Source organism: Ambystoma mexicanum, chromosome 6p (assembly GCF_040938575.1).
Source record: "Ambystoma mexicanum isolate Mex_15411 chromosome 6p, UKY_AmexF1_1, whole genome shotgun sequence".
Taxonomy (NCBI): domain Eukaryota; kingdom Metazoa; phylum Chordata; class Amphibia; order Caudata; family Ambystomatidae; genus Ambystoma; species Ambystoma mexicanum.
The window spans coordinates 1,541,516,899-1,541,536,609 of NC_090935.1; the positions used below are offsets into that span (position 1 = coordinate 1,541,516,899).

The 19,711-nt window shown below is 43.0% G+C and overlaps 1 protein-coding gene across 2 annotated transcripts in view; it reads left to right on the forward strand.

Moving 5' to 3' along the window:
• LOC138510630 (neuronal acetylcholine receptor subunit alpha-7-like) overlaps positions 1 to 19,711 on the forward strand; it is a 2,317,401-nt gene that overhangs the window by 965,040 nt on the left and 1,332,650 nt on the right. The window lies entirely within an intron of this gene.

Below are 19,711 nucleotides of genomic sequence, written 5' to 3' on the forward strand. Positions count from 1 at the left end.
TGTTCCCCATTCCGAGTGTTACGCCCCGTGTTCCGCCCACTTTTGTAATGTGCGCCTCGCTATGTGCGATTTCGCAGCGACCGTGGCGCACGCCGTTGGATGACCTGTGCGCCGGCGTGCGCCATGCACTTTTTCAGCGCACATCCAATATTTTTGTCGCGCACGGACTTCCATGAATCGATGTGCGCAGGTTTCCCTGCGATATTCACAGTTGCACTGCGATTTTTGCACTTTTACTGCGATTCGCACGTTTTGGCACGTCTGCGCCGGAATTTTCGGCGCACATTAATTCCAGGAATCGGCCTGTATGTATATACAAGTTTAGTTTAGTTAACTTTGAAATGTTATGCTATTCTCGAATGTTTATATAAGGTTATTTTACTCTGTGAATTGGTTGTGCCTCTTCCAAAAAAGTAATGTTATTGGTTTGAGTTTATTATTCTTGTAAGAATAATTGTATAACTGGGATTTGCTTCCCCTGACATGCTGTTAGCATGTGCAGATAAAGCCTGCCTTAGGTTTTACCTACATAACTTTGGGTCATTCATACAGTGTAACACTGGGTTTTGCTTTGCATGGTCTGTTTTAGACAAACTCAAAAAAGAGTCTTGGGTTACACCTGCCTTTCTGTAGCTTGTAGTATTGGTTTTACTTACCTTGAGTATAACTGTTATCCAAAACTAAGTTGAAGTAATTGCTTACCCTAGCCTGTGAACCGAAAAACAACTGTAATTGAATATTACACCCCAAGGTCCAACTCCCCACAAGGACTATTATCCAGCCTACAAGTTATAGGTTTATACCATGCCTATTATATGAGTATCACTAGATCACAAAAATGTATTGTCCAGTTCATTTCACTATTAGCATTGCGGTACAACGGATACGGTCTACTGTCTATGGTATTAATGAAACAATATGATAGAGGCAGGGAGGCTGTTCCAGAGGGAGGCCCCGGCCAAAAACCACCAACTCGTTGCTTGGAGAAGGGACTGATCCTGAGGGAGTTGTGGGTTGAGGTGCGAAGAGCTTGGGTAAGATGATAAAAAAAACTGTCCTAACATCCTGCCCGTAGCAGACGCAATAAGTACTACAAAAAGGTATCTGTTTTATATATGTACGAGGTGGCGGTGTGTCACGTCAACAATAAGTGTGATGAAAGGGTAATTGAAAGGGGTAAAAAGCATGTCCTCACAGACATAAAATCTATCACATGGCTCCATTTGGCTACATGGATCAAGACCTTACATCACTTGACGGTTTGGGACCGGCACAACCGATACCTTTGAATCACAGATTTCCAATAAAGGAATTCGATGTTGGCTGGGTTAGCCTGTGCTCCCCAGCTATTCTCACCTTTTGAAAACTGATCTGCTGCCAAGGGGACATCCTACTCGAATAGTGGGAACCAATTCTTCATCGCCTCAGGCTCCTTCCTGACTTGCTATGGCTTGCTATGGCCTTAACCGGAGCGATAGTGCACTTTCGCGCACTACTGCAATGTTGAGCACAAGGCTACCCACTTCTCAGGGCTTCACTAGAAAGTTAGGGAACGACGAATTGTCTAATGCTCATCTTTGCTTACCCTATGCACTTGCACGTCTGATTGGCACAAGGCCTAGTCGGAGCATGAATGCAACTTACTTGTATGGGCACGCAATGTTACCTGTCTTGCACAAACGTTGACAGGGCTGCCTCAGGTGCGATAGATAGTCTGAACAGACATGCATGAATTATAGCAGGTGGCGTGCAATTGAAGGCTGTCCCCTATTACGCTCACAACTGAATGAATATAATCCTCTTGGGAAAGCTTGCAGGGTTTAATTGTACCAAATTCAAATAATATCAGCAAAGGTGTCTGCTTTTCGGGAATGTTGAGGCTCCAGAATTAAAGTTTTTGCCTTTTGTGAGGCCACAGAGTCAGTAATGACATCACATATAGAATCATAACCCGCACTAGTGATCGATAAGACAAATATTCATTTCATGCTGTATTGGTGGGTGCCAGCCTACAATTTGTTTATTTTTCAGGCGTATTTCGAATTACACGTGGGTCAGCTGGGCTCATCTCTCCATGGAGTGAAGTCAGGTCGTGTGCTGATGGTTGTGGGAATGGAAGAAATTAATAAAGCCACACTGAGGCGTCTTGTCACGTCTGTTTTATTATTGTGGCATCCTTTCACAAAATCGAAAAATACCCGTCTCCGGCTTCAATCGCTGAAAACAAGCTTCTTTTGTTATTTGGCCTTGAGCGAAAGTCAGCAACCGCTACGCTCGAAGGACACAAGGTGTTGAATACAGTAGGCAGTGAAAAAGTCGAAAACATTATGTCGAAAGACATTGGGCCTCATTACACGGTAAGCGGTAAAAAACGGCATTTACCGGCATGGCGCTATTAACGTGTCCGCCTAGGCAAGAGGCCGCTAATTGCGTACCATTACGAGTACGCGGACACGAGCATAGCGCCATGCCGGTAATGACCCTACCGCCATGCCGTTAAAGACCCCAAAAAAAAACCTTAGCGGCACCGACGAAAGCGCTGATAGCACTTCCGACCTCCTGCAGCACGCAAATAGCGGTCACCGCTATTAGCGGTCACCGTTAAATAGCTGAACCGGAAATAGCGTCATCGCATAGGAACGGGAAAGAGCACGTTGGGCATCTCTAAAAACACAATCCATTGCCATCCTCTGCCCCCTGGACCTTTATCGACAACTGTGCCATCCCAAAGCCACAAGGATCCCCTCACCATGCCAAACGCCATTAAAAAACAACCTACTGCCAGCGTAAAGAGAATTTTCCGAACGAGGAACTCATAATGCTGACAGAGACCCTTGCAGCAAACTCTGATGTGGTATTTGCCAACGACATGCCGTGGGAGACCCTGATCCAGAAAAAGGCCATCTGGGCAGAGGTCGCCCTGAAAGTGAGTGCGGTGGGCACCACCACCCGCACCGTCAGGGAGTGCAGGAAGCGGTGGGACAATCTCCACCTCCGGGTCTGCAGCATACTGTCTGCGAACCGCCAGCTGGCCATGGCCACAGGAGGTGGCGCTGATTCACCAATTAAATTGAAGGAGTGGGAGGAGACCTGAGCCAGCACGATTGGCGTCAAATCAATCGAGGGAGTCGGGAGCATGGAGCATGGTGTGGCTACTACATCAGATGGAGGTGAGTGTACACATGAAACAATGCACTGTGAATGTTGAGGCACCCCCCAAATGTGAGCCCAGATTCACCTCATGGATGAGGCCACAATCATACATGCACACAACCCTGCCCATGTGAGTGTCACACCCCAACACACACACATGCACGCATCACCACAGACAAGTGCCACACAGAACCATGCATGGATGACCCACTTAACAGCCCTATCACCTGAATTCCCACCAATGAAGTCCCAATGCACAGAACAGCATGATGAACTGAATCTGCATGAAGCACGTTGAACCATCACCAATGCCATCCCCCTCTTTGTCCCCCACAGGCTCACATACAGACAGCAAAGAACCCGCCACTGCGACTCAGGCTCCCCCTGCCAAGAAAAAACCCAGGGCACAGGAGACAGTGGACACCCCCACCACATCAAGGGGCACTGGGAGGAGTGAGCCCCTGCAGAGGGCAAACATCGCAAGAGCGCCACTGCACCAATACCGCAGTCTACGCCAGCAACAATTGCCACACCCACTGATGTGAATCCCCCACCACAGGTTACACCCACGGAGGGCCCACCCTCCACTGCCACAAGTTCTACTGGTGAGGCAGCAGCCACAGCGCTGCTGTCAGATGTGGAGGACCCTATAGAGTTCACCATGCAAATGCACACCCCTACAACCCAAGGAAGCCCAGAAGCAGCTCCACGGCCAACACCAGGATCCAGTGTTCATGGCCAGTCTGGCGAGGAGAACACGGGAGGGTTCTGGAGCCCACCGGTGGCCTCACCTGATGTCCGGGATGTAGAGGTAGGTGCAGCAGCCACACCACAAGCTGGCCACAGTGGCCATGACCTGGCCACCATCAGGCAGTGCCAGGAGGACATTACAGTGCTGGTTGGGCAGCATTTGGAAGAGGCTACCCGTCTCAGGGGGGAGATCACGGAGACTGCTAGGCAGCCGAGGGAGGCGATGGAAGCCTGTACCAACAGGCTGTGCATGGAGATTGGCCAACTGAGGCAGGTCCTCACGCACCTAGCGGATGCGATGGACCGCCAGTTCCCACCACCACCAAAGGGACAGACAGCCTCCTCATCATCTGCGAGTTCAAGGCAGACAAGCCCCCTCCGCCGCTCCATGCGCACCACGAGGAGCACATCATCACAACCTCCTAATGGTGGTGGTGACAATGGGAATTAGGGACAGCAGGGTCTAGCTGGCACGTGTGCAGCAGGACACCAACATTGTGCAAGGCACACATGGGGTCATTGTGGGGGGAGGGAGGAAAGGGTGTTTCAGGAGTGTTGTGGGGGGAGGGGGGAAAGGGGGTTTCGGGAGTGTTGTGGGGGTGGGAGGAAAGGGTGTTTCGGGAGTGTTATGGGGGCAGGGGGGAAAGGGTGTTTTGGGAGTGTTGTGGGGGGAGGAGGGAAAGGGTGTTTTGGGAGTGTTGTGGGTGGAGGGGTGGGTGAAAGAGTGGTGGGATAGTTGGGGACATGCACTTTTTCATCTCATTATACCTTAATACACTGGTGACTAGTTAAAACACAGGCTTGGACTTCGTCATTGTGTATGTGTACTTTATTGGTGACAGGGTCCATTGTGCGCTTCACCACAGACACCAGTGCACTAATACCCATATCCATCCTTTAAAGTTAAACCATGTGTCTCAGAATATTTGGTTGATCAGATGCTGTCGCACATCGCGTCCCTCCTGGGCATCGCCTCTTGCATGACCAGCATCCCCGTCACCTCCGTCCTCATCACCATCATCATCCTCATCAGGTGGTTGCATTTCAACATCAGGGGGCAGTGGCACATTCCATCTGATACACATATTGTGCAGCATGACACATGCCATGGTGATCTTGGCCACCTTCTCATGGCCGTACAGGAGAGCCCCACCTGACCTGCTTAAGCACCTGAAACGTGTCTTCAAAAGGCCAAATGTCTGCTCAATCACGACGCGGGTACGGGTATGTGCACAATTGTAGTCCTCTTCGTGCCTGTTCTGTGGGTTCCGTACAGGGGTAAGGAGCCACCTCTTCAGGGGATAGCCAGCATCATCTGTATGGGGGGAAGAATGGGGACCTGTTACTGTTCACCTCAAGTGCAGCCTGTAGATATCACACAAATCGACTTTGCATTGTGATTGAAATCCACGATTACCAGCATGCATGCAGACGATCTGTGTGACTGCAATGTGCAAAGGTGATCTCGACCCTGCAAGTGGACATGCCCGATTCATGCCTCCGACAGTAATTGACATGTCCTGGGTGAGGCCAGGTCTTAGGTGTCCCTGGGGCAAGGCAAATTTGGTATCACACTGCTAGTGTACTGCCATTCCGACATCGATGATGCCATGCTGTGAAGCATCACTTCAGTGGTGCTATAGGTGTGTGGTTCAGTGCTATGGCTAGGGGTGATCCCTTTGCATGCATTCAAGGGCACATTGCTGTATTGATGTTGTGCTGCGCTAAGTCTGTATTACTATCTTGACGCCATGTTGCTGATTTGTGTATTATGTGGTGTGGCATGATGTGCAATGTGGATGTGGATGGATGTGTAATATTTGGAAACCTGGATTGTTCTCAATGTTGTGCAGCTTCAAATTGCATGTGGGTTCTTCTCAAGTACATTGTGGCCTTCCCTGATGGACATCGGTGTACATCTCTAAGTCCATTGTCCTACGGACTACTGTCAACACCCAGTTGTAGTATGTATCTCTCCCCCCAATCACATCCAGTTGGAGTATGTATCTCTCCCCCCCAATCACACCCAGTTGGAGTATGTATCTCTCCCCCCCAATCACACCCAGTTGGAGTATGTATCTCTCCCCCCCCAAACACACCCAGTTGGAGTATGTATCTCTCCCCCACTCACACCCAGTTGGAGTATGTATCTCTCCCCCACCCCAATCACACCCAGTTGGAGTATGTATCTCTCCCCCCCCAATCACACTGCCATGTGCTTGCCCTGCTACTCACCAAGTAGCCACAAATTTTGCCCGGTTTGTCGTTCCATGTAGCGTGGTATGGTTGAGTTCCACATGACCATTGAATCATGGATTGATCTGGGAAATCGGGCACAACAATGTGTGATCATCTTGTTTGCGTCACATACCATTTGGACATTGATAGAGTGGAATTGCTTTCTGTTTTGGTAGACTACTTCATTGTGATGTGGGACCACCAATTCCACAAGGGTACAGTCGATGGCCCCGATGCAACTTGGGATGCCTGCCAGTGAATAGAAGCCAGCTTTGGTGTTTGCGATCTCCTTGGCAGACTGTGGCAGGAATATGTGTTCACGTGCATGCTTCAGGAGGGCATCGAGAACCTGGTTCAGCAAGCGTGAGAATACTGGTTTTGAGATGCCATGCATCTGCCCCACTGTATGCTGGTAGGTGCCTGTGGCCAGGAAGTGGAGCACAGTCACCACCTTCAGTAGAGGGGGGATGGCAGTTCTGATGTCTATGAGGCTCACAATGTCGTCATGTATCATGTCCACGATGCTGGTGATGGTATCCCGGTCCAGACGGTACAGTGTGTGTATCTGCTCAGGGGTTAGGTTAAATGGACTGGCTCGGATCCTGGGGATTGGTGGCAGCCTCTCCGGTATTACTAGGTGCCCTGGTGGTGCATGCTGCGCCTGTCTTGACCTCCTCCTCCTCCTCCTGCGTCTCCTCTGTGCTGCCTGTTGTTATTGCTGCTGCACTGAAATCATGTCCTCCAGCCCATGTAATGCTGCTAGTATTGGAACCATCTTGGTGTGGGAAGGGGTGTGTGAAGGGGTGTGGTGTGCTCCTTTTGTGCTGCCACAGTCTCCATTACCTCCACCTGTGCTGATTGTGACCACCTGTGGCAGGTGGGAACACTGCTCAGTTCTCTTAACGGGTGGTTTGCGATGCCGGTATTAGTGCCATGCCGGTAAAGGGTTTTTGGGGCTTTACCATGCCACTATTAGCATGTCTGCATGGCTTGTGATGGTGTGCTATTAGCGCCATGCCGCTATTTACGGGATGAAGGGTCGCGCACCAGCAAACTAGCCGCTATTAGTGGCACCGTACTTAGCGGTGCCGCTAATAGTGGTAACCCGGGTCGTAATTGGCATGGGTATTTAACGATACTGGTATTCCCTTACCGGTAACGTTAATCCCTTACCGCACAACGTGTAATGAGGCCCATAATGTCGAGAAAAAAAAATGTTGAAAAAAAAAATTTGAATGTTTTCTTTTTTTATTTACATGTTTGTTTTGGGTTCCGCGAGTAAAAAAAAGGGGTAAAACAAACCAAAAAAAAAGAAAAAAGGGGGTTGGGGGAAACCCCCCATGTCGAACAAAAAGCAATTAAAAATAGACATTCGATTTTTTTTTTTTCGAATTTGTTATCACTATAAACCGTTGAACACCTTTACACATGATAACATTTACTATATTGAAAGTGAACATCGGAACATTTAGTTTCAATTTCTGCAATCTGTTGTTCGGGCGGACACTTTGCGTTACACCGAGATAATGGAACTACCTAACATTATGTAAGATCAATTATACATACTATTTTTGCGATTAAAAACTGCATTTGTGCTGTTCGCATATTGAATAATTCAGCGACGTGCAAAAATAATAGACACAATACCTTGTTACGTTGAATATATGTATACCGCGCCATATTTAAAAAAACAAGTGCGTAACTTATGGTTTCTTTATAAGTTTACTAATACTTGTTATTTGTGTATAGTTTAAAGGGGAGTCAATAGAGGTTTGATTTTTTGGCCAGTATTGCTTTCTGACATTGTAATGGGTTGTTATCCGTCAGGTTCTCCATCCCATTGGGAGCTATACCTACTTCACAGCGCTAAGCTTTCATGCAAATCGGGGTCTCAAATACTCCCCCATGTTGTCATGTATGTGTTCATTAATTATGTGTGGTTAGTATTCATGATTAGGTTTTGTCCGGTGCAGAATTACAGGGTAAATGGATACATTCGACTAAAGAACGACTACTAAAATATATTTTTATTCTTTTATCTACAAAGATATTGTACCGTTCTGCGAATGCCATAGTTTCCAGTTGCCGTCAGATGGATTCTTCAATCAACAATGGCAGATATGCCTAAACAGAGCTTTTTGCATTATCATCATGTGGGACGACATACAGTGACAGATCTGCCCTTTGGCGGTACCAACGACATGGAGCAACCTGTCATCGTTTCCGGTGTAGCAACATGCTGAAGCGAATGCGTTGTGAATGAAAGTGCAAACAAATACATATATTCTCACAAAAGCAACACCATGTGCATCATTAGAAAGTTTTGCTGGTATAACATAATGACACACACAAATTGTGCGTTGATCGCAATCAGTGGATCATGAGGACGTTATAAACTACAGTCGAAGAATGCAATGTTCGCTAGCTATAACTTTTATTGCAAAAACATATAGTTCATTTGGTGGACTTAATGTGGTTTTGGGAGCGTTCCTTGATAAATAAAAGCACTTGCTACATTGCAGACTAAGGAGTTTTCTTTAAAAATATTGTTTTCCTATCCGATTTGGGACGCGCTCTGAGAGGATGTGTGTGTTTATCTTCCTGGTTCTGCCTTAACTGACGTTATGGCCTGGGTGATGACTGGGCACATTTGGCTACGCTGGCCACTAACGCCATGAAAATAGGTGGAGCATATTGTTTGGAATATTGATGTCAGCTTCAGGGGTGGGTGATCTGTATTCTTGCCGTGAGCGACCTTGAAGTTAATGCCATGGCTCAATGGATAAGATTAGCAGAAGATGGCCGCGCCCAACCCATTGTTTTCGCATGTGTAAAAGTGAGGAAAACTAAGGTAAGATGCATAGGAGAAAATGTTAAGATCGATTAGAGTATGTTTAAAAATACATACCCAAACTCTTCGTCTTCTTCTTCGTCTCAGTACTTGAGGTTTTATCGAAAGGGGCGTCTATAGGATTCATGTGTTTTTTAAAGTTGTATTGCTGTGGATTTTTGTATAAATCAAAACCATCAGAAACAGTAGTTGTTATACATGTGTTGTGTACATGTGAGGTGTGAATGGTATCCTGTCTAGGGTGTTTGACAAGAATGGGGTTAAGGGTTTTACACCTGGAAGGATTTATATAATGGCAACATGCCATCAGGAAATTATGAATTACAGGGTCTTCATCATTTCGAAGGGAAGAATACTGCATCTATCATGATGGGGTCAGCACATTTATCAGACATCCATCTCCTCCCATGTGATCCTGCATCATAATACGACCACCAGGGGCAGGATCAGGTAGCCACTGCCTTCCCCTAGCCACATGGGAGGAGATCTTAGGCTGGGGATCAGTGATGACTCCACAGGATTCATCACATGACTTTCCCCTAAAGTTCCAGCCTCGCGCTCTAGGGTCATTGGTTTGATGAGAACTAATAGCCTCCCCCATATAAAGAAAAGGTTCTTTAGTTTGGGTTTCCCAAGTCCAAACAGGGCTGCTTGATGGGAATTCTTCCTTTTCCCATGAATGAATTGGAGAATATGGGAGGGATATTTTCTGATAATCATTTTGGGTCTTGTTGGGTATTTCTGTAAGGACAGTGCCCTTGTGTATTTTAAGTCCTATGTGTGCCACCTGGGAGATCCACTGGTCAAACTGTGGGACTTTGCTCTCCAAGACCAGTTGGGTTGGAAAATTGGGTATTAAAGCCACTAATAAATCTACTATTTTTCCAATATTGTAGCAGAGATTTGGGTTTGTGGCCATGAATACACCCTATGGTCTTTTATCCCATCAGTGTGTACACCCCTGGGGAAGTAAATCTGCTTTTATGGCAAAAACCTTGCTTCCCAAATCTAATTGAGCCCACATATGTTTTCCTTCTAATCCAAATGTTATTGTGTAAACAAATGTATCTGCAGTACTGTTAGGACTGTTGGGGGTTGGTGTTCTCTCTGGCGCCACTGGCGCAATTGGACTCATGTTAGGGCTGTCTTCTGCAATCCCTCCAAGATGGCGGTGGTGAATGCGGATAGTGTGCTAGTGTCGAATGACTTCCCAAGATGGACTCTGCCCATGGTCTCTCACAGAAACACTTATCAAGGCTGGGATCTACACACCTCACGTCTCTCCTCCCCATAAAAGACACATTGTAAAATCCCTGAATACTAGGTACTGTCATTATTCTCAAATTACATGTACTTCGTTCACGATCGCTATCGGATCTCTCTCTTTCAGAACACTAGTAATAATAGTGTCAGCGTCCTCGCTGAATCCTCGTTACAGCTCTCCCTTCTGGGAATGCGATCACATTGCTTAGCAACAGTACAAAATCACTTCTCTTCATTGTATTTTCTACTCCCTCTTGAATTTCAGAAATACTTACGGATCTTTCATCTTACAGAATATCGATACCTTTACATCATCAGACCCTCTTCTTCAGAAGTAAGAGAACTTGCGTGTCAGTTCGATCATTCTCTATGTAGACAGGAAACACACGCTCTGCTTGTCTAGAGAAAAGGATTATTTGAAGACATTTCGTATCCAAGCTACGGTAGCACCTCTCTCCTAATTCACTCTTTACTAACTCACACAAACATTCCCAAACTTAACATTCTATTTCTGCCATACTGTTGGAAATCCAGCTCTCAACTCAGTATGCTCAGTCTAAATTACAGACTCCCTGCTAAAGAACAAGCAGCTCTGCTATCCTGGTACTTATCTTCTTTTCTGGATGAATCGTCCTTGTCCGTTTCCACACAATCCGTAATCCTTCATGTTCATTAAATCCTTTAGATTGTTGCCATTTTAGGAAGACCTCCATGACACGTTCTTGAAGAGCAGCGCTTAACCAGTCTCCTGGATTTCTGCAATTCTCCAGCCATCTGCAGACTTCATCGACCAGGGTATTCTTCCCCAGAGGGTTTCCCTGGGGGTTCTGAGTCTTCTAACGCTGTGTTACAGCAGAGGAGTCATAGGGCCTATATTTGCAGTCTGATCCACGTTAGTGCATTTCGCATTACTTGAATCCAGTTTCTTCTGGGAACTATATAGATATAACAAGTACAGAGCACGGCATTGGAGTTCTCTAGAGATGCTACTTTTTTAGAATTAGGTGAGGTGAATTTGAAATGTTTGGGTGATGAGATGGACAATGGTGTGTAAGATGTTTTGAACTCCCACAGATACAACATCCCATATCTAAAGAGTGGACATTTCCAAAAGACTCCACACTTTCCCAAGAAGGATCTGATTCCTCATAATATGAGACATCAGTTTCTTTATTTTTAGGTTTTATGGTTCGTTGAGAAGTCCCTTTCAAATATGTTGGTATATTAAATGGTATGGCTTCTCACTGCAAAGTTTTTCCTCTAATCAATTCATAGTTGGTTTCTTTTATCACAAGATAAGGAAAAAGACAATCTGGGGTGTTGTTTTTCAATGATTTCTAGGTTGCTCTTTCATCAATAGTTCCCAAGAAATCATATTTACCGGGTTTCTCACTATTTTACCCCTATTGATATTAATGGGAGCTTGGGAAAGATTCAAAGAAATTAACCATAACTCTTTTCCACAAGAAAGAAGAGGCAACATTTTTAGTCTTCCCTCTTTGCAAGTATAACATAGAGGGACACACTGCTAGCGTAAATATATCTCAATTGCAAAGAAACTATAATTGAATCCTTATCAGGCATCACAAAGTCTTCGGGATAGAAAAGATGGTAAATATTGTCCTCCACAGTTTTCCTAATGGGTAAAGAGGCTTGACTAGATAGAAAGTGGAAAACAGCCCCTACATTACAATGTAAAGGGTACATTGCCTCATGGTCTTCTCTTAAAGATCACGATTTACTGGTAGAGAAGAAAACTTGCTTATATTTCTTTCCAGATACAGATGTTAAAGAAATGGAGTCTGTTTTCAGTTCTTGGGGACAGGACCCATTCATAGGAGGAGTGTTGCTATTCCACTCTTTACCAGTTGTAACATATGTGGGACTAGTATCTATTATACTCATGTGGGATGGGTAGTAAAGGCACAGGTAGTACACCCCAGTGGCAACAGGCTCGTCTTCGAAGCAAAACGATGCAGAGCAACACAGGCTTAAGTCCCCAGTCCGTGCTTAGAAACCTCTTCGGTATTAAGCACGTTATAAAAATCAATGATATTTTTAATTATAATCCCCAGTTTGTGTTAACTGAATCCAATCACACCCTGACACCATATATATATATATGTATATATATATATATATATATACATATTTATTTATTGTGTTTTCAGTTTTGTAAAGTTAAACCTTTCACAAACATTATAATGTATAAGGAAGTATAAATTATAAAGCCCCCGCTCCTGCCGCAAATTTGGTGAAAATCCGTCCAGCCGTTCGGCCTGAAGCCATGTGCAAAGGTTTTTCCCCATTCAGTCTATGGAAAAAAAATGGTAGTGGCAGTGTAGTTATGGTTAAGTTGCTAAACCCATAGAAAGAGCACTTTTTGGGTGGCTTATAACTTCGCTCCCCCTGGACGAATCCTCACCAAACATTGCAAAAAAAATATAGGGCCCACTCTGAATGTTTTTGCAAAGTTTGGTGAGGTTTGGTCCAGGGGGGAAAAGTTATAGGGGGGTCCCAAAATTATTTTTTTTCCCATAGACTGAATGGGGAAAAAACTTTGCGCACGCCTACAGCCCAAAACGGTGGACTGATTTTCACCAAATTTGTGGCAGGAGCAGCAGCTTGGTCCCAAAAGCATGCTTTTGTAAATCTGGTGAAAATCCGCCCTGTAGTTTTTTTTAAAATGATCAAAAAGTAGGTCTAAAAAAATTAGTGATATCTATGTCCGCTCTGCAGACAACTTCCCTGTTCTCTCCGCGGGAAGGACACCGATTGGCTAATCGGCTCGCGTCATGTCCGTGGACATGTGACGTGTTCGCTGATTGGATGGTGAAGAGCGTGAAGTGCGTCAGATTGTTCCGATATGCCCGCCATCTTGGATCCGTGTTTGGTGTCCGCGGACATAGCGGTAAAACATATTAAAAAACACAACATTGCACTTGTCAAACTTTACAAATAATTTCTGAGGAGGTGAGGGGTGATGAGGATGGCTGCCAGAAACAAAAAACAGGTGTTTTTTTGTCGCAAAAGTCACACAGTACATTTGGAGGTGCTCCACAATATGTGCATAAAGTACAGGCGAAAGACGTTGCATTTTGGCATTCAAGGGATGGAGATGTATAATCATGGAATTGTGGACTTGTAAATATAGATTGTTGCTTCTGCAGTCTGCAATCCCACCCCTACCTTGTGGTATTACAGCGTAATACTACATTCCCAATGCCCGTTCCTCTATATTGTTTATATTGGTTGCCCAATATTTATTAATATTAAATAGAAGCAATTTGAGGTTATTTTACACTCTTAATTAAAACGCTTGATGTTTATATATTGATGTGATGGTGGTACACCCAGAGCGCGGCAAATAAAGGGCTAATGTGTCTGTGTTAAAATGTAATTAAAATATTAATGGAGTCAGTCTGGCGCCCCCTAGAGCCTGGTACGTCAGGCAGCCACCTGCAGTGCCTGATGGACGCAGATGATAATAACACTTCTCATGGATGCGGTTAGGCAAGTTGTTGCGAAGTAGGAATGTATTTTGATTCCGAGTGAAGGTCAGCAGCTTTGAATGTTTGGTTGTGAGCTAAGGAAGCACGACGCATCGGACATACAGTATAACGTTCAATTGTTTTTTGACCTTGAGAGAAAGGGACCATTCCGACAGCAATTCAATGAAAGGGGGTTTGTAATAATGAGGATATGAGAAGGTTATGCATTCCAAAAGTGTGTAAGGAACATGTAAATTCAGTTTATGAAGATGTGTTGGTGCGAACGCAGTCAGCTTTACTGTCTGAGTTACGCCAAGAGAATGGAAATGGTGAATATAATGTAAGTTTGATTTTCGACTATTGTATACCGGAATGAGCATTAACTTATTGTTATCTGAAGATAATTTTTGGGTTACATTATGACCATGTCGAATTGTGTATCACTTTCCACATTGTTTTCTTTCTGTTGAGATTGTTTGATGCCTGTGCTAATCGTTAGTTTATACTCTATGCCGAATTAATAAGTCAATAGATAAATTGTAATCAAGTTCGGGTAGAGACACATTTTCTGTTATGTTTTCGAAACAGGTATATCCTGCCATTCTGTGATTGTCATCGATTCCAGATGCCAACTGATGGCTTTTTTAATCGGCAGATGCAGATTGTTGTAAATAACTGGATCACAGTGACTATATTTTGGGAAGATCGCCATGGGCCCATATGTCCTTACGCTGTACTAGTGATTAGGAGCAACATAACATCCTTTATGGTGGTCTAGGCCCAAGTTGATGGAGAAGAACTGGAATTCACCGTGCAACCCAAGCACTTCTTTTACCGAAAACAAACACCTTGTGTACGCAAAAATAACAATGCATGCCTCACGATAAACATTTTGGATCGCGAGCGAAGAAACAAATTTGCAATTTGTTTGAATATGGCAAAAGTCGGATGTTCTCAGAGTGTTTATTGTGAAATAAAAGTACTTTACATATTGTACAGTGTTGATGTTTTCTTTTAAAGTACAGTTTAATATTCCGAATTGTGACGTGCTGTGTTGTGAGTCCATCTGTGTTGATTTTCGGGTTCTGCGTCACGTCACTTAGGTGATTATGGGCACGTTTGGCTACGCTGACGAGGAACATCACTGAGAAAGTTGGAGAATATAACTAGGTTTAGTGCTGTGAGGCTCAGGGGCGGGGCATATGATTTAGTGATGTCAGGGCAGTTTACCTTAGGCTGATGCAGCAATGGATAAGAATAGCACACGATGGATGCGCCCTGCTGCCAGATTTCGCATGTTTATAAAAGAGGAAAAGTGAGGTAAGGTGCATTGGAAATGTTTGCGATAGATCAACGTATGTATAAAAATACATGGCCGAAACCCTTGGGACAATAATATTTTCTGAGCATTGCACTGGTCAAACTTTTGAAATAATCTCTGGGGAGGTGAGGGGTGATGAGAATGTGATGGGATATTTCTGATCTGATTTCGAATAAGTTTACAAAGTTTGGTGGGATTTTGTGCAGAGGGGGCAAAATTAGAGGGGGTCCCAAATTAATGTAATGGCTTATAAATGAGGTGCCATTTGACGAGTCTACACTTAATTTGGCAAACTGATAATAGATCTAGATATACATGTTTTTGTGAAGTTTGGTGGGATTTTGTCAAGAGGGGGCAAAATTAGAGGTGGGTGCCAAAATAATGTAAAGGCTTATAAATGTGGTGCCATTTGACAAATCCATACAAAGGTTTGCAAAAATATTATAGATCTACATATACATGTTTATGTAAAGTCTGAATGGATTTTGTGAAGTGGGGGCTAGGATATATGACGATTGTATGTGCATTCATTTGACACTTTAGAAAAACGTGGGTGGATTCCCAGCAAGCTTGTGTAAGGTGCATTGGAAGGATCTACAAGTATGGTTTTGCAAATGTGCCAGTGTTTTATTATTTAACAAGTGTCATAATGTAGTTACAAAAAATAGCGTTATACCTTTAGTGACTGAGCGGTAGCATGTGGCCATGGGCAGTGGCCAGATTGTCCGGTTCATGGAATAAGGTTATGATCTGGACAATCTGGCTACTGGCCATGACCACAAGGGAGAAAACATAGGATTAAAGTTGCCATGTCCACTTGGGACTGGCTTTGTGGTGAAGTTATTCGAAATTAGAATAGATCTGAAAGGGAAGAAAAATGTCTTTGTGGTAATATGGTCATATGGTTCTCTTTTTGCCTTCTGCAGGCTGCCATGGAAAGCAAAGAGGGCCCTGTATGGAAACCTTGCCTTCTCTTTCCATGGTGGCCATGTTGGAAATGGATTTCCCTTCCTACACCGGGACGCCATAGGTGTCCCGGTGTAGGAAGCAAAATCCTCTTTTTTAGCATCTCAGGTTTCCATTTTGGGAACCTAGGCTGCCAATGATCTTCATCCCCCATTTCAGGGGCTGGAATGGGGGGATAATGGTCCAGAGACCTCGTTATCCACCCTTGCTTCGCTTGAGCTGATAACTTGGGCTGCTAGGCCAGTATCCACCATTCCAGTCCCTGGAACGGAGGATGAATGCCCCAATATTGCCATTAGTATAACACAAAATGCAAATGGAAATGTTGGAAAATCTTATTGAGTCTATGTACTTTACGGAGAAATATAAAGTAGATGGAGTCTATATGTTTTTTTTAGTTCTATTTTTTAACTGTGAAAGGTGGTTCCTAAAGGAACATTTATTTTGCTTTTGGATGCATTTGTTTTGGCAGGAGAGCTTAGAACGAACGGTGGGGAGGGAAATGAGGGAAGAGGCACCAAACACTAATATGGAGGGGCAGGTGGACAGGGGAAAATGTTGTGCGTGTGTTATTTCTAAGGTAGGGACACGTCATCATGCCGCGTGCCAGCATATGGTCATGTGGCACTCTCCGGAAGGTCTACAATGAACTCAGGTTAAGTTGCACTAATATAAACCTATGAAATTCAATGAAAAAACTTTGTTAATGGGACGTTATGGTTAAGTTGCACTAATGAAAACCTATGAAATTCAATGAAAAAACTTTGTTAAGGGAACGTTTTGGTTAAGTTACACTAATAAAAACCTATGAAATTCAATGAAAAAACTTTGTTAAAGGGACATTATGGTTCCAAGTAAAACCGAAAAACCCCTGAAATTCGCCAGTTATGGTAAGCTAAGCAACCAGGACATCGAAGATGACATCACAAATGTCATTGATGACATCACTGATAACATCACATGTGCATTTACCTTTCATGAAAAGTCTGTACAAGGGATTCTTATTGTAATGTTAATAAAAATGTGTCAAGGATCATTGGAATAAATTGGTAAACTAAGCAACCATAACTCGTGCCACCACCGTGCATTGCTAAGACTAACACCCAGGACATCAAAGATGACATCACAAATGTCATAGATGACATCACTGATGACATCACATGTTTGACTCGCTGTTTTTTCCTTTAGTGATATATCTTGGCCAGTAATAGTTAGAAACAAAGAAATCTTTACTACATTTGTAGACTTATACTTCAAATATGTTCTTACAATAATTCACGTAGGGTCCACTCACAGAATATGAAACATATACATAGGAAAAATACACACTTAACAGATTGCAATGCTTTTTGTGTATGAGGAAATCAGTAAGGTTATCAACACTTTCTTATTGTTCTGCTGTTTTTTAATTACTGTACTTTCTCTGTCTAGTTCCCTCTTTTTTGTTCACTGACATATTTAAGCCAGGTGGCTTTCGTCACTGTCAGTCAGGAATTAAACAAGTAAAAAGTACTATATTTGTAGACCTTATCCTTCTCATATGTTCTTACACTACTTTCTTTATGGTACAGTTACATCATATGATACATATATATAGGAGAAGAAGGAATCCTTAAACACACAAATCTTTTCTGTGCATGAAGTTAATTAGTTAGGTTATGAACACTTTCTGGAAATACTGCAGTTTTTTTTGCTTACTTTACTTTCCCTGTATATGCTTTATGTTTTGTGTGTAATAGTACAATTATGCAGTAAGTGTAGCTTTCGTAGTTACTTATGTTTCACAGTATGCAAAATTCTGAAATGAAAGCATTTATTATTTTAATATCCAAAATGGGAAGATTTTGAATATTGCACCTCTATGGCGTATGCTGCAGACAATGCCTACATTTCTTCATAAGTTCCTTCATGTACTGAAAGAACTCAGTGATGCAATGGGATTTCTAGCAATGCATTATATAGCACATTATAGTTCTTCAATGATCTCTGATACTTTTCTGGAAACATTATAATGACAATCCCTTGTGGAGGCTGTGCATGAAAACTAAATGCCCATGTGATGTCATCAGTGATGTCATCAATTACATTTGTGATGTCCTCTTTGATGTCCTGGGTGTTAGTCTTAGCAGTGCACGGTGGTGGCGCGAGTTATGGTTGCTTAACTTACCATAACTGGCGAATTTCAGGGGGTTTTCCATTTTACTTGTAACTATAACGTCCCTTTAACAAAGTTTTTTCACTGAATTTCATAGGTTTTTAGTAGCGCAACTTAACCATAACGTCCTATTAACAAAGTTTTTTCACTGAATGTCATAGGTTATTAGGAGAGCAACTTAACCATAACATCCCTTTAACATCGTTTTTTCACTGAATTTCATAGGTTTTTTGGAGCGCAACTTAACCATAACATCCTCTTAAAAAGGATGTTTTCACTGAATGAAGATATAGATAGCTTGGATTTTATAGGTTTTTAGTAGGATTCCCTTAGTTTATAAACATGTAACATAGAACATACTGAACCCCCTGTCCCACGCTAGTGGTTCTGATGTCCGCGGACCGTGCGCATGTCCGCGGACTGACTCGGTCAACATCAACACTATCCAAAAACCCAGGGGGTATCTTACATTGTTGTATCATGCAATAAAAACATTGAACATGTTCAAAGAGCAGCATATAAATAAATTACATAAAAAAATATATAAGAAGTGCAAACTGTATATGTAAGACACCAACAGTCCAATTACATTGCATATGTAAAATAACAGAACATACCAAAACAAAATAACATATGCCTCCAGCAGAATTACCTTACAGAAACTGCACAGCAAAAATCAACAGCACACCTACAAAGCAGTAACAGCAAAACTAAAAAACAAACTGGTAAGTACACTACATTAATTCCTATATTTATAAACGTTCTGTAGTAGGGTACACTGAAATATATATATATATATATATATATATATATATATATATATATATATCTTTACACTGAAATGTCTAGTACTTTGGAATGGCTCGAGGAAAATTTTCCTCAGGACGAAATGAGTGAAAACAGTGATATTAATGGTAAACAATATACTTCTCTAAATAAACCAATGAATAAGCATTATTTTATGTGTACTTAACATATATATATTTTTAACAGAACCATACAGACAATAAGAATAATACTGAAACAGACACCTTGGAAAATCATCTGCAGCGTTTAGAGCAAAGAATTGATGAATTAATTACCAATTTCATTATTTTGAAAAACTTTGTAGAGAACCATATAAAGGAAAAAATTAAATATCACTGTCCCACATGTACCTGTACCCCTTCTCCATGTCCCAGCCAACCATCCCCAAAAAATCCCCATCACGAAAAACGTTATGATGAGACTTCAATCCCTTCCTCCCCTACCATCCAACATGTACAAACCCCTAATTTCCCTGTATTTGTATCAATTTCTGCTTCCCCCTCTCTTTCATAATTTTTATATTTTTATACAATAATAAAATATGATGTGTTCTGTTACTATATTCCTCTGTGTCTTGTTTTATTTTTTAAAAGGCAGTTAGGGTGTCTGCAGACAGCGCGGGAGTCTGGAATGTCTGCAATTAATCAAAATGGGGGTGTCCTAAGGACATTATACCTGTTCGAACTGTCCACAACCAAAATGGAGGTGTCCTCAGG